The sequence below is a fragment of the Bubalus bubalis genome, chromosome 4, assembly GCF_019923935.1.
Source record: "Bubalus bubalis isolate 160015118507 breed Murrah chromosome 4, NDDB_SH_1, whole genome shotgun sequence".
Taxonomy (NCBI): domain Eukaryota; kingdom Metazoa; phylum Chordata; class Mammalia; order Artiodactyla; family Bovidae; genus Bubalus; species Bubalus bubalis.
Genome location: NC_059160.1, coordinates 13,999,358 through 14,011,254, shown reverse-complemented (window position 1 = coordinate 14,011,254; position 11,897 = coordinate 13,999,358). Strand labels below are relative to the sequence as shown.

Below are 11,897 nucleotides of genomic sequence, written 5' to 3'. Positions count from 1 at the left end.
CTGGGAAGCTTGCATCAACTGTAACTCAGCAACAAAAAGAAAACAAACGAGTGATACACAGAACATGTGAATGAATACTGGAATTCATTGGAGTGAATTGGAGTGGAAACATCCAATCCCAAAGCGTTACATGGTCTATGTATTCTTTAAGTGACAAAATCATAGAAATGGAGAACAGATGAGAAGTTGTCAGGGACTGGGGATGGGAGGGGTAGGGAAGGAAGTGGGTATGGCTCAGAAAGGGCAACAGGAAGAATCCTTGTGGGAGTGGAAATGTCATGACAGCCTCACTGTCCAACCTTGGTTGGGATATTGTACTATGACGCTGAACGATGTCACCACCAGGGGAAGCTGGGTAAAAAGCACACCGGATTTCCCTGGATTAGGTGAATCTGCAGTTATCTCAAAATAAAAACTACAAAATAAAACGTGAACGTCGCAACCTGAGGCACTTTCAAAATCAGGCAATAGACAACGTAGACTCTCTCAGTGTCAACAGGGATCACAGAGACCCTAGCATCTGTAACTGCTCAAACCTTCTCCCTGCAATAAGAAAAACTAAAACACGAGATTAGAAATACCAGGAAACATTGGCAGGAGTCAAAATCGACAGGTAATAGAACAGGAAGGAAGTGGAAGAGCTGGTGTGAAAATAATAAGGCAGTGATCCTGGGAACCACTTGCTCTTGGTCCTTCTCAAGTGGTCGCTCTGGGAGACTGTTCACTTCCTCTGGGAGCCGCCACTGCTAAGAAGAGATTTGAGATCTGGTCCAAACACACCTTGGAGTCCACAGTGTGTAACAAGCTATTCTTCACCAACCCTCTGCCATCTAAGGTGAATTTTATTTTTCTGAAACCAGTTAAAAAAAAAAAAAAAAACCGCTGGGATGCGTCCTATGCCGTGATAGGCAGAGCCTTGGGTGTGCCAAGAACCAGGTTTGAATGCATCGCTCTCTGCCACCCAGTGATGGTGTGGCCTCAGGCGTGTAACTTCATCTCCATCCATGTCGGTTTCACAATCTGTAGAACAGAGCTAATTATACCCATCTCCCAGGATTTGTGTAAGATTAAGTATGACAGTAGATGAGAAGCCTCTAGTTCTGTGCCTGGCCCAGAGTCAAGTCTCATATTTAAGGATCTTTTAGTTATAGTTGAAGGGCACGAGAGGATTTTCTTGTGAGACACTCAAATGGAATCTGAAGGTCATCCAAAGAAGGGTTCAAAAATGTGCTGAGTTGCGTCAATCACTGTCTTTGGAATAGGTTGGTCGTCTCTCCGGTCGTATGCAGAACAAGTCATGTTTTGTTTGGGAAGTTCTGGCATGTTTGTTATAAACCCAACTTTATTTCCTTAGAATCATATTCCATGGTGATGTGGCATCATTTATCAAAGAGACGCTCAGTATCTTCTCCCTCATCAGACCTAAAGGAAATCATGAGTATTTATGACACTCATGATTAATCAAAATCTGTGGGCTCGGTAGATTTTGCTTAAAACCACAGGGATGCATTTCACGAATTCCCATACAAAATGGTTTAAATACGTGTTCTTTTTTTAAAAAAAAACTTTGTCAAGAATCGAACCATTTGAACATTGAAAAGAATAATGACTACAGTGGACTGAAATACAGCAAGTATATAAAAATCTATCAATTCAGGGAACATATTTGCAATCAATATATCAAAGGATTGATATCTAGCATATATGACCATATAATAAAATGACAAGTAGCCAATAAAAAAGGATCAAAAGATTTAAACAGACACTTCACAAAAGAAGATGTATGAAAGGTCAATAAATCCATGAAAGGATACTCAAAATTTTATTTGTCATCAAGAAGTACATATTAAAACTTCAGGAAGATATCATTTTGGACCCTCTAGAATGGCTAGCATTAAAATCATGGACATACTTCACTCTGTATAATAGGCTCTAGGTTCGTCCTCCTCATTAAAACTGACTCAAACGCATTTCTAGACATGGAACAACAGACTGGTTCCAAATCAGGGAAGGGGTACGTCAAGGCTGGATATTGTCACACTGCTTATTGAACTTATATGCAGAGTACATCATGAGAAATGCTGGGCTGGATGAAGCACAAGCTGGAATCAAGATTGCTGGGAGAAATATCAATAACCTCAGATATGCAGATGAAAGTGAAGAACTAAAGAGCCTCTTGATAAAAGTGAAAAAGGAGGGTGAAAATGTTGGCTTAATGCTCAACATTCAGAAAACTAAGATCATGGCATCTGGTCCCATCACTTCATGGGAAATAGATCGGGAAACAGTGGAAACAGTGGCTGACTTTATATTTTTGGGCTCCAAAATCACTGCAGATGGTGATTGCAGCCATGAAATTAAAAGACACTTACTCCTTGGAAGGAAAGTTATGACCAACCTAGACAGCATATTAAAAAGCAGAGATATTACTTTGCCAACAAAGGTCCAACTAGTCAAAGCTATGGTTTTTCCTATAGTCATGTATGGATGTGAGAGTTGGACTATAAAGAAAGCTGAGCACTGAAGAATTGATGCTTTCGAACTGTGATGTTGGAGAAGAGTCTCTCTCAATACTCTCTCAAGAGTCTCTTGGACTGCAAGGAGATCCAACGAGTCCATCCTAAAAGAAATCAGTCCTGAATACTCATTGGAAGGACTGATGTTGAAGGGGAAACTCCAATACTTTGGCCACCTGATGTGAAGAACTGATTCATTAGAAAAGACCCTGATGCTGGGAAAGATTGAAGGCTGGAGGAGAAGGGGACGACAGAGGATGAGATGGTTGGATGGCATCACCAACTCAATGGACATGAGTTTGGGTAAACTCTGGGAGTTGGTGATGGACCAGGAGGCCTGGCATGCTGCAGTCCATGGGGTTGCAAAGAGTTGGACACGACTGAGCGACTGAACTAAACTGAACTGAATATTCCACTGTGTATATGTACCACAGTTTGTTTATCCATTCATCTGTCGATGGACATGTAGGTTGCTTCCATGTTCTAGCTGAAAGAGAAATATAAATATTGTATACTGACACGTATATATAGAATCTAAAAAATGGTACTGATTAATTTATTTTCAGGGCAGCAATGGAAAAACAGACCTAGAGAACAGACCTGTGGACTCGGGGGAGGGGAGGAGGGAGACAGTGAGATGCATGGAGACAGTAACATGGGAATTTACAATACCACATGTTAAACAGATAGCCAATGGGGATTTGCTGTATGACGCAGGGAACTCAAACAGGGGCTCTGTGACAATCTAGAAGGGTGGGATGTGAGGAGATGGGAGGGAGTTTCGGGAGGGAGGGGACATGGGTGTACCCACGGCTGATTCCTGTTGATGTATGACAGAAAATCACAAAATTCTGTAAAGCAATTATCCTTCAATAAAAAAAATTTTTTAATTAAAAAAAAAAACATGGACAAAGCCAAGTGTTGAAAAGTACGTGAAACAGAAACTCTCGTGGGAATGCAGGAGTACACCCACTCTGAAAAACAGTTTGGCCGTTTCTCATAAAGTTAAATATTCACCTACGATACAATTCAGCAATTCTACTCCAAGAGAAATGAAAACATTTTTCCATAAAGAGACTCATACACTCATATCAGATCTATTCATAATAACCAAGACTGGAAACACCCTAAATGTCCATCAACAGATGAATAGGTTAAAAAATGCAGTATATTCATAAAATGGAATGTTACCCAGTAATACAAAAGAAACAGACTATTGATACATGTAACAGCATGAATGAGTCTCAGAAACACTGTGCGATAAGAAAGCAGCCACACACAGAGCATAGACCATATAGTTTAATTTATACTGAAATCTAAAACAGGCCAAAGGAATAAATAGTGAAAGAAAGATCTGCGATTGCCTGGAGATGGAAATGGATGGATAATTACTGCAAAGGGGCATGAGAAAACTTTGGAAGGTAGTAGAATGTTCTGTATCTTGATTGTAGTAGTTATCTAGTAGGTTATACATTTGTCAAAATGAGTGCAGTGTACTTTATGTAATCATGCTTCAATAAGATTGCCCAAGTCCATAGCGTGAAAGTGTTAGTCCGTTATATCCGACTCTTTGTGATCCCATGGACTATAGCCTGCCAGGCTCCTCTGTCCATGGGATTCTCCAAGCAAGAATATTGGAGTGGGTTGCCCCTTCCCTTCTGCAGGGGATCTTCCCGAACCAGAAATTCACCCCCAGCTTTCTGCATTATCTAAAAAGTACTCTGTATGACTCTATAATGATGGGTAAATGTCGTTATACATTAGTCCAAATCCCAGAGTAAACCCTAATGCAAACTACGGACTTGGGGTGATTGTGATGTGTCAGTGCATGTTCCCCAGTCATAAAAATTGTACCAGCAGAGGTTGCTAGCGGGGAGGCTGTGCCTGTGTGGGAGCGAGACAACATGGGAAATCGCAGTGTCTTCTGCTCAGTCTTTCCTGTGAACCTAAAGCTGCTCTAAACCATAACGTCTATTTAAAAAAAAAAAAAATCAACCGAGAGGTTGGGGGATCCCAGAATGTCATGGAGACTTTGACAAATAAATGTAACTGTATTGCAGAGGTATGGACCTGACCTCATGAAGGAGGGTGGGGGGTGCAGCCAGGGGTAAGGGGGTTCGGTGGGGTGGGTGGGGGGATGGGGAAGGAGCTGACCTGAGTAACTGTGGGAAATGGTGCTTTAACTGGAAACTGTAAGGCTATAGACAAAGGCACTGTAGAAAACGCTGCGTTCTCGTTGGAAAGCTTGTTTCTCACAGGGGTACAGGTTAGCAATTCTGAAACTACTTTCTGTGTAGATATGGGGCTGAACAAATAAGTAAATAAACTGTGGATAAAAGGAGCCAGATTTCTCACCATCAGAAAAAGAAGTTACAATTTCATTGGCGGGAAGGCTAGAGTCCTGGGTGCTGGGTTACAGCTGCAGACCGCAGAAAGAACGTATTTATTTCAGTACCTGTAGAGATTTAGAGATACAGAAGTACACATAGATAATAACCCTGCGTACGAGACAGCAAAAGAGACACTGATGTATAGAACAGTCTTATGGACTCTGTGGGAGAGGGAGAGGGTGGGAAGATTTGGGAGAATGGCATTGAAACATGTATAGTATCATGTATGAAACGAGTTGCCAGTCCAGGTTTGATGCACGATACTGGATGCTTGGGGCTAGTGCACTGGGATGACCCAGAAGGATGGTATGGGGAGGGAGGAGGGAGGAGGGTTCAGGATGGGGAACACATGTATACCTGTGGCGGATTCATTTTGATATTTGGCAAAACGAATACAATTTTGTAAAGTTTAAAAAAAAAAAAGTACACATAGATAGGCATGTGTACATCACTTGGCACATATACGTGTTTCCTAATTCTATCAAGAGGCCTAGAAGCGGCCACATTCTTAAGCAACAAACACCCCCTGCGCTTGGATCTTTCTAAGTAACATTCCCCATAAAAGGAATCGGGGCTGTATAAAGAAATGGCTGCTTCCAGGGGTGGGACAGGGACGATATAAAATGAGCCTGGAGTATCTTTTAGTCTTAGGAAGTAAGCAAAATACACAGAGACAGACAGAGACTGAAAAAGACAGAAAAGAGGAAGGAAAATAGAAGAAAAGAGAAGGCAAGATGGAGACTTATGAAAAAGATGCCAGCACTAAGCTGGAAGAGCTCCCCAAGGACAAAGCTGGAACAATTTGAGGAAGTAAACAGATTCTAATCCAGAGAATAAACCTTTGAGTCCATATGGATTGTACTGAGTTGACTTGTGTCCCCTCAAATTTATGTTCACTGTTGCTGTTTAGTCTCTCAGTGGTGGCTGATTCTTTTGCGAGCCTGTGGACTGTAGCCTGCCAGGGTCCTGTCAATGGGATTTCCCAGGGAAGAATACTGGAGTTGCCATTTCCTTCTTCAGGGGATCTTCCCAATCTAGGGATCGAACCCAGGTCGCCTGCATTGCAAGCGAATTTTTTACGATCTGGGAAGCCCCATAAGAAACAAGAGAAGCCTGGGAAATTGACCCAGATCAAAGGATGCTTAAGGAGCTATGATGATTAAAAGTAACACGGGGTCCTAGATTGGCTCCGGGAACAGCAAAAGGGCAGAAATGGGGGAACCGATGACACCGAGTTTAGGTAACAGTGTGGCCCCTGTGTCACTGTCTCACTTTTGACACGAGTAGCTTGATTAAATAAGATGCTAACTTGAGGGGAAACTGGCTGAAAGACATACAGGAACTCTATTGTCTTTGCAATATTTTGATAAGTCTAAAATTATCCCAAAATAAAAAAATTAAAAAAAAAAAAGAACTGCAAGTAAATGATGTGGAAGTCAGTCAGCACTTTCTCTACCTTGACTTTCCATCTGTGGTTTTATTTCCTTTCTCTGAGATGGAAGAGAATCTTGACTCACCTTCAGTTGGCCGCCTCACCCCTCCCAATCTCTTTTCCCAAATGAACAAACACATTTTAAAAATAAGAAGGTAGGTGAATGAATGAATGACCAAATAGATAACTTTCAGCAGAGTGAGAGCATGCAGCAGGTTGGTGGGAACAATCAGAAAGTGTAAATATTTAGCCCTCTTGGCTTGCCCATCACAACAGCGACTGCCCCAGCGGCGCAGAGTTTCAAAGTGAAAGTTCAATATTTATTCTGGCTCCCCTGTGCCTTGTCCACCAGGACTCCCTGCACAGTTGGCTTTCGGATGAAGCCAAGGTCCCTCCTACCCACCTCCTGACTTCCCACTCCACATGTGTTGTCGGTAAACAAGCCACTGGCATCCAAGCCATCTGACTGGCTGGCACTCAAGGAAGTAAAATCGGGTGGGAAGATGGGGAGCAGTTCTCACCCACTCTTGGATATGCTGAGCAGGCCGCTGTGCAGGTTGGATGCTCCGGGTAAGGTCCTGAGTGTCCTCTGTGAACCATAAAGCACCCCAGAATCCCATAAGGTGGTGTTGTCATCGGTACCTGTGCCCTGGTTCTCTCTAGACTGGTGATGCCCTCCTTGCCGCCAGCCCAGCTTGCTTCCAGATGACCTGGGCAGGCTTCTAGTACATAGCAAGTCGACCTGACTTGATTTCCCAGCCCCTGCAGCCCTTGATTCTGTGCCTCTAGACATTTGATCCTTATGACCTTGGGCTCAGCTCTATATTCATCCCTTCATTACAAAAAGTAAACTCAGCCGCATGCAGCTCTGTGCTAGTATACGAACACAGAGATACTTAACACATGACCCCAAACTTCAATGCAATTACTCTTGACTGTTTCTTTGCTTTACTTTTAAGCCCATTTGGTACCCTAGCTTAGATTTTCCCTGCTTCTCCAATTCCAGGCTTCTCTCTCTCTCTCTCTCTCTGGCTGGTCCATCCAGACTGCCTGGCTGGTGATGTGATTCTCTTTGGCTTTGGGATCCCCCTCATTGGGCTGTCCCCAGCATGACAGTAGCATAGGGGAGAAGACGGAATTCCTGTATCCTTACTAATTCTTAGCCTTGGAGGTTCAGGGGTCTGACAGTCAGTGCTCACTAGTCACTCTCCTGGGTGAACATCAAGTTTCTAGAGCTGCTTGCTGCCTTTCTCCCTCACCTGTTGGGATACTGTGTCCATCCTTGGAACATCCTACTGTGTCAACTTAGGTGCTTGTGCCCACTTTCTGCCTGGACCCCAGTGAACTTTTGTACGGACGCCTGAACACTGGTGTGTCCTCCAGATGGAACCTCCGAGCAGCAGCGCTGGGCCCCTGCCTCCGTCCCATCTTGCTCCCACTTCCTGATCACATTTCCTCCATGGCTGCCAAGAGGGTCCAGCTGAAAGTGGCTGGACAACATATCAGCTTAGCAAGAGAAGGATCTTGCCCCATCTGGAAGAAGCAACGTTTGGGGCACCCTTTGGATTTCCATCTTTTCTCTGAACTGTGACAAGATGTACATTCTCGGTCAAGTCTGAACCAGTTTTCTGTGTCCTACCAAACGATCAAAGCCTAGTTCTTGAAGCCAAAATGTCTCATTTTTGGCTTTAAAGTTTGTATCTCTTTAAAGTTTGCCTCTTTTTTTCCCCAAAGGTGGGGGATACCTAACTTCTCAGTTGTAATGGTCTGGAGGTTGGCACAGGTCAGGGCATCAGCTGGCAACAGAATTGCTTGGGACATGGCTTGGTGTTCAACAGCTCAGTTGCAGGGAGCAAATAGCCATCCCCTCAGGGCCAGTCACCTCCGCAAGACAGCAGAGAGCAGGAAGCTCCACTTACTGTGTGACTGTCGCATCTTTTCCACGCATTCCTCGATGCTGAGGGAGGTTGAGAGGCGCTCTTTAGGGTTGGTCTTTGACTGTTACCTTCCTCATGGCCCTGGCTGAGACAATGTCTTAGAATTCTGGGGTACAGCTGGTGGGGAGGACAGAAGGCTGGACTAGCCCGGCTGGAGAGAGGTCCAGGAGCCACTCATAAGAGAGAGTATCTCTCAGTTAACAAACTCAAAGATGCTGAAGGAAAAAAGTGAAGAGCCAAGCATCTCACCCTTAGATCAAGGAGTCTAGATCTGTTATTGACTCACAGGGACCGGGGGAGTTTCAGACCCAGACCTGAAGGACCAGGAAGTGAGAACACTGGGGAGCTGATGAGAGGACAAAAGGAAGGGACTCTGAAAGATACTGCATCCTTCCTGTGCTCTGTGACAGCCTGGAGGGCTGGGAGTGGGGAGGGAGGCTCATCAGGGAGGGGGCATATGTGTGCCTGTCTGATTTATGTTGATCTATGGCAGAAACCAACACAACATTTGGTGAGGGTAATATTTGGTAAGGATAATTTGTAAAGCAATTATCCTTCAATTACAGTAAATGAATTTTTCAAAATAAAATAAACATAAGCTCACGGGGAAAAAAAAGATATTGCATTCTTGTTTGACTTTCATCTAGAATCAGTGAGAACTGGATGCATCCCAAGGGCCAGAGGGAGTCAAAGAAATTCATCATTCTCAAGTCCTACACTACCAGTCCTGGAATCAGAAGTATTTTTGTCCCTCCCTTCCACCTCTTCAGATCCTATTCATCCAATCCGGCAATCCCACTATTGGGCATATACCATATGAGAAAACCATAATTCAAAAAGACATATGCACTGAAGTGTTCATTGCAGCAATATTTACAATAGCCAGGACTTGGAAGCAACCTAGATGTCCACGGACAGATGAGTGGATAACGAAGATGTAGTACATATCGACAATGGAATATTACTCAGCCATAAAAAGAAATGAAACTGGGTCATTTGAAGAGATGTGGATGAACCTAGAGTCTGTTATACAGAGGGAAGTAAGTCAGAAAAAGAAATACAAATATCATATATTAAAGCATATATGAGGAATCTAGAAAAATGGTACTGATTAACCTATCTGCAGGGCGGGACTGGAGATGCAGTCCAGTCCCGGATTTACTGACACAGTGGGGAAAGAGGGGGTGAGACAAACGAAGAGTGTAGCATTGACATATACACTCTGTCATGTGTAAAATAGAGAGGCGGTGGGAACCTGCTATAAAGCACAGGAAACTCAGCTCAGCTCGGTGCTTTGGGTGATCTAGATGAGTGGGGTGGGGGTGGGGAGGGAGGGAGGCCCAAAAGGGAGAGGATATATGTATACATGTAGCTGATTCACGTTATTGTACAGCAGAAACTCACACAACATTGTAAAGCAAAAATACTACAAGTAAAAAAAAAAATACCCTACTCATCCTTCAAAGTCTAGCTCAAGACCGACCACCTGGTGTAACTCACGGCGTCCTCTGAACTCCCGTTGTCATCTTGATCCCCACTTTGGCATGTGATTGCTGACGCATCACATTGTAAAGGCTTGCAGGTCCCGCCCTAGCCTTGTTTCTTTCCCGGAAACAGGGCACTCTGCCTTAGATCCTTTCATAAGCTGCACCTAGTATTCTGCTGGGCTTAGTAAATCCTCATGAAATGGAGACAGTCATCGAGTGATATTGACATTCTCAATGGCCCAGATGCTTCACCAAACTTGGGTGCTGCCTGTCTGGCTCCATGCAAATAAACAAATGTCTGTGAATGGAAAGATTTTCCCAACATGTGTCAACCGGTAGAGGCTAAACTTAGTGCCAGTAGGAGAGACACACTGTGGAGCTTTCCAAGTGAAGCAGCAAGTTAGGAAAAATCGATAGTTCTCAACCTTGAATTCCCTTTGGAATCACCTTTGAACTCTCAAAAGCTCCATTCTGGTTTAATTGATCCAGGATGGAGCCCAACCATGAGTGTGTTTTACAAGTTCCCCGGATAATTCTTACAGACAGCTGGGACTGAAAACTTTGTTTCACATTCTGAATCTTTTCCAGTGCTTTTCCTACTCTTGTGTCCGATCCCATCTGATCAAGTTCATTCATCCGAATGTCTAGCTCGTGTTTTCTACCCTTTTTGTAGAATTTATTTATCAGGTACTTAGTACATGACGTGCCAGGCAGAAACAAAGAGAAATCTGGTGTCTGCCCACAAGAAACCCGCTGTCGAGTGAGAGACACTTTTACGGAAATAAGCAAAGGTGTAAGCAAACGTTGCTACCCAAACTTAAGAGCTTATGAGATTCAGATGAATTTTTAGATCTTACCTTGCTGCCTGGATTCTCACTACCTGCTACCTGAAATTCAGAAACAAAATAGATTAAGATAATGTAGGACTCCTCTGTATACAGATTTACTGTCCAACCTCTTGTTAAGACTCAAGAATTAATAGACTGGGAAAGCGCACTCTTGTGAGTGCTGTGGAGGAGAATGAGTTGAGAATGAGCAGGAAGAAACGACCACCAAGAGGAATAAGGGTTCCCGGCCGTGGATTTTACAGTCCCCAGAGTGCTCGCTTCGGCAGCACATGTACTAAAATTGGAACGATACAAAGAAGATTAGCATGGCCCCTGCGCAAGGATGACACGCAAATTCGTGAAGCGTTCCATATTTAAAAAAAAAAAAAAATACAGTTCCCAGAGTCAAGCTATGTAAAAAGGAAGTTTTCTGAGTGAAGAGTCTCAATGCTGTGCTGAATCTCTGCTGGAGATTTTTTTTTTTTTTTGAGATTTTGTTGTCTCCAGTAGTGCCTGAATGTGGTTTCAAAGAAAAGGCCAAGAATCTCCCCTGTCTGGTTCAGTTGAGTCCTGCAGCTTGATGGTGACTGGTCAGAAAAATTGAGGATATTTGGGAGAAGTAGGGATAGGTGAGAGGGCAATCAAGGGATGATGCTTAGCACTCTCCAAAAGACCGAAGAGAGGGACTTCCCTGGTGGTCCAGTGGTTGGGAGTTTGCCTACTAATTCAGAGGACATGGGTTCTATCCCTGGTCTGGGAGATCCTATATGCTGTGGAGCAACTAAGCCCCTGCAACACAAGTACTGAAGCCTGGGCGCCCTAGAGCCTGTGCTCCACAAGAAGAGAAGCCACCATAATGAGAAGTCCTTGAACCAGACCTAGAGAAAGCCCCCGCGCAACAACACAAATCCAGCATGGCCAATTGAAAAAAAAGACCAAAGAGAAAGCTTGAATCAAGAAGCCAATGGTGGTCCCTCTTGAGTCCAGAAGCACATGGTCCTGATACCGTGCTCCACAGTCTCAGTTGTCTGGCATGCCTCTTCCTGAGACACCTGGATGCTTTCTACAGCTGCTCATCTGCACCCCATCTATTCTCTTAACCTTGACTTTTATATACTTTCAGGTACATCTGGGATTACTGATAATGTGAACGTGTCCATCACTCGCTCACCTCATGGTCTTGGGATAAACGTGTTGCAGGAAGGGGCTTCAGAAGTTATCTCCTTTGTGTCCTACCCAACAATGAGCAGTGGGAAGACTTGCCCTTGCTTTGTGAAACCTGTGGGGGTCTCACCCCATGTCCTCCTC

At 43.9% G+C, this 11,897-nt stretch overlaps 1 non-coding gene across 1 annotated transcript; it reads left to right on the top strand.

Annotated features, from left to right (window-relative positions):
• Positions 1–10,860: 10,860 nt before the first annotated feature.
• On the top strand, positions 10,861–10,967 carry LOC112584868. The gene has a single exon (XR_003109252.1). It is a non-coding gene; the product is annotated as a U6 spliceosomal RNA (small nuclear RNA).
• The last annotated feature ends 930 nt before the right edge of the window (positions 10,968–11,897 follow it).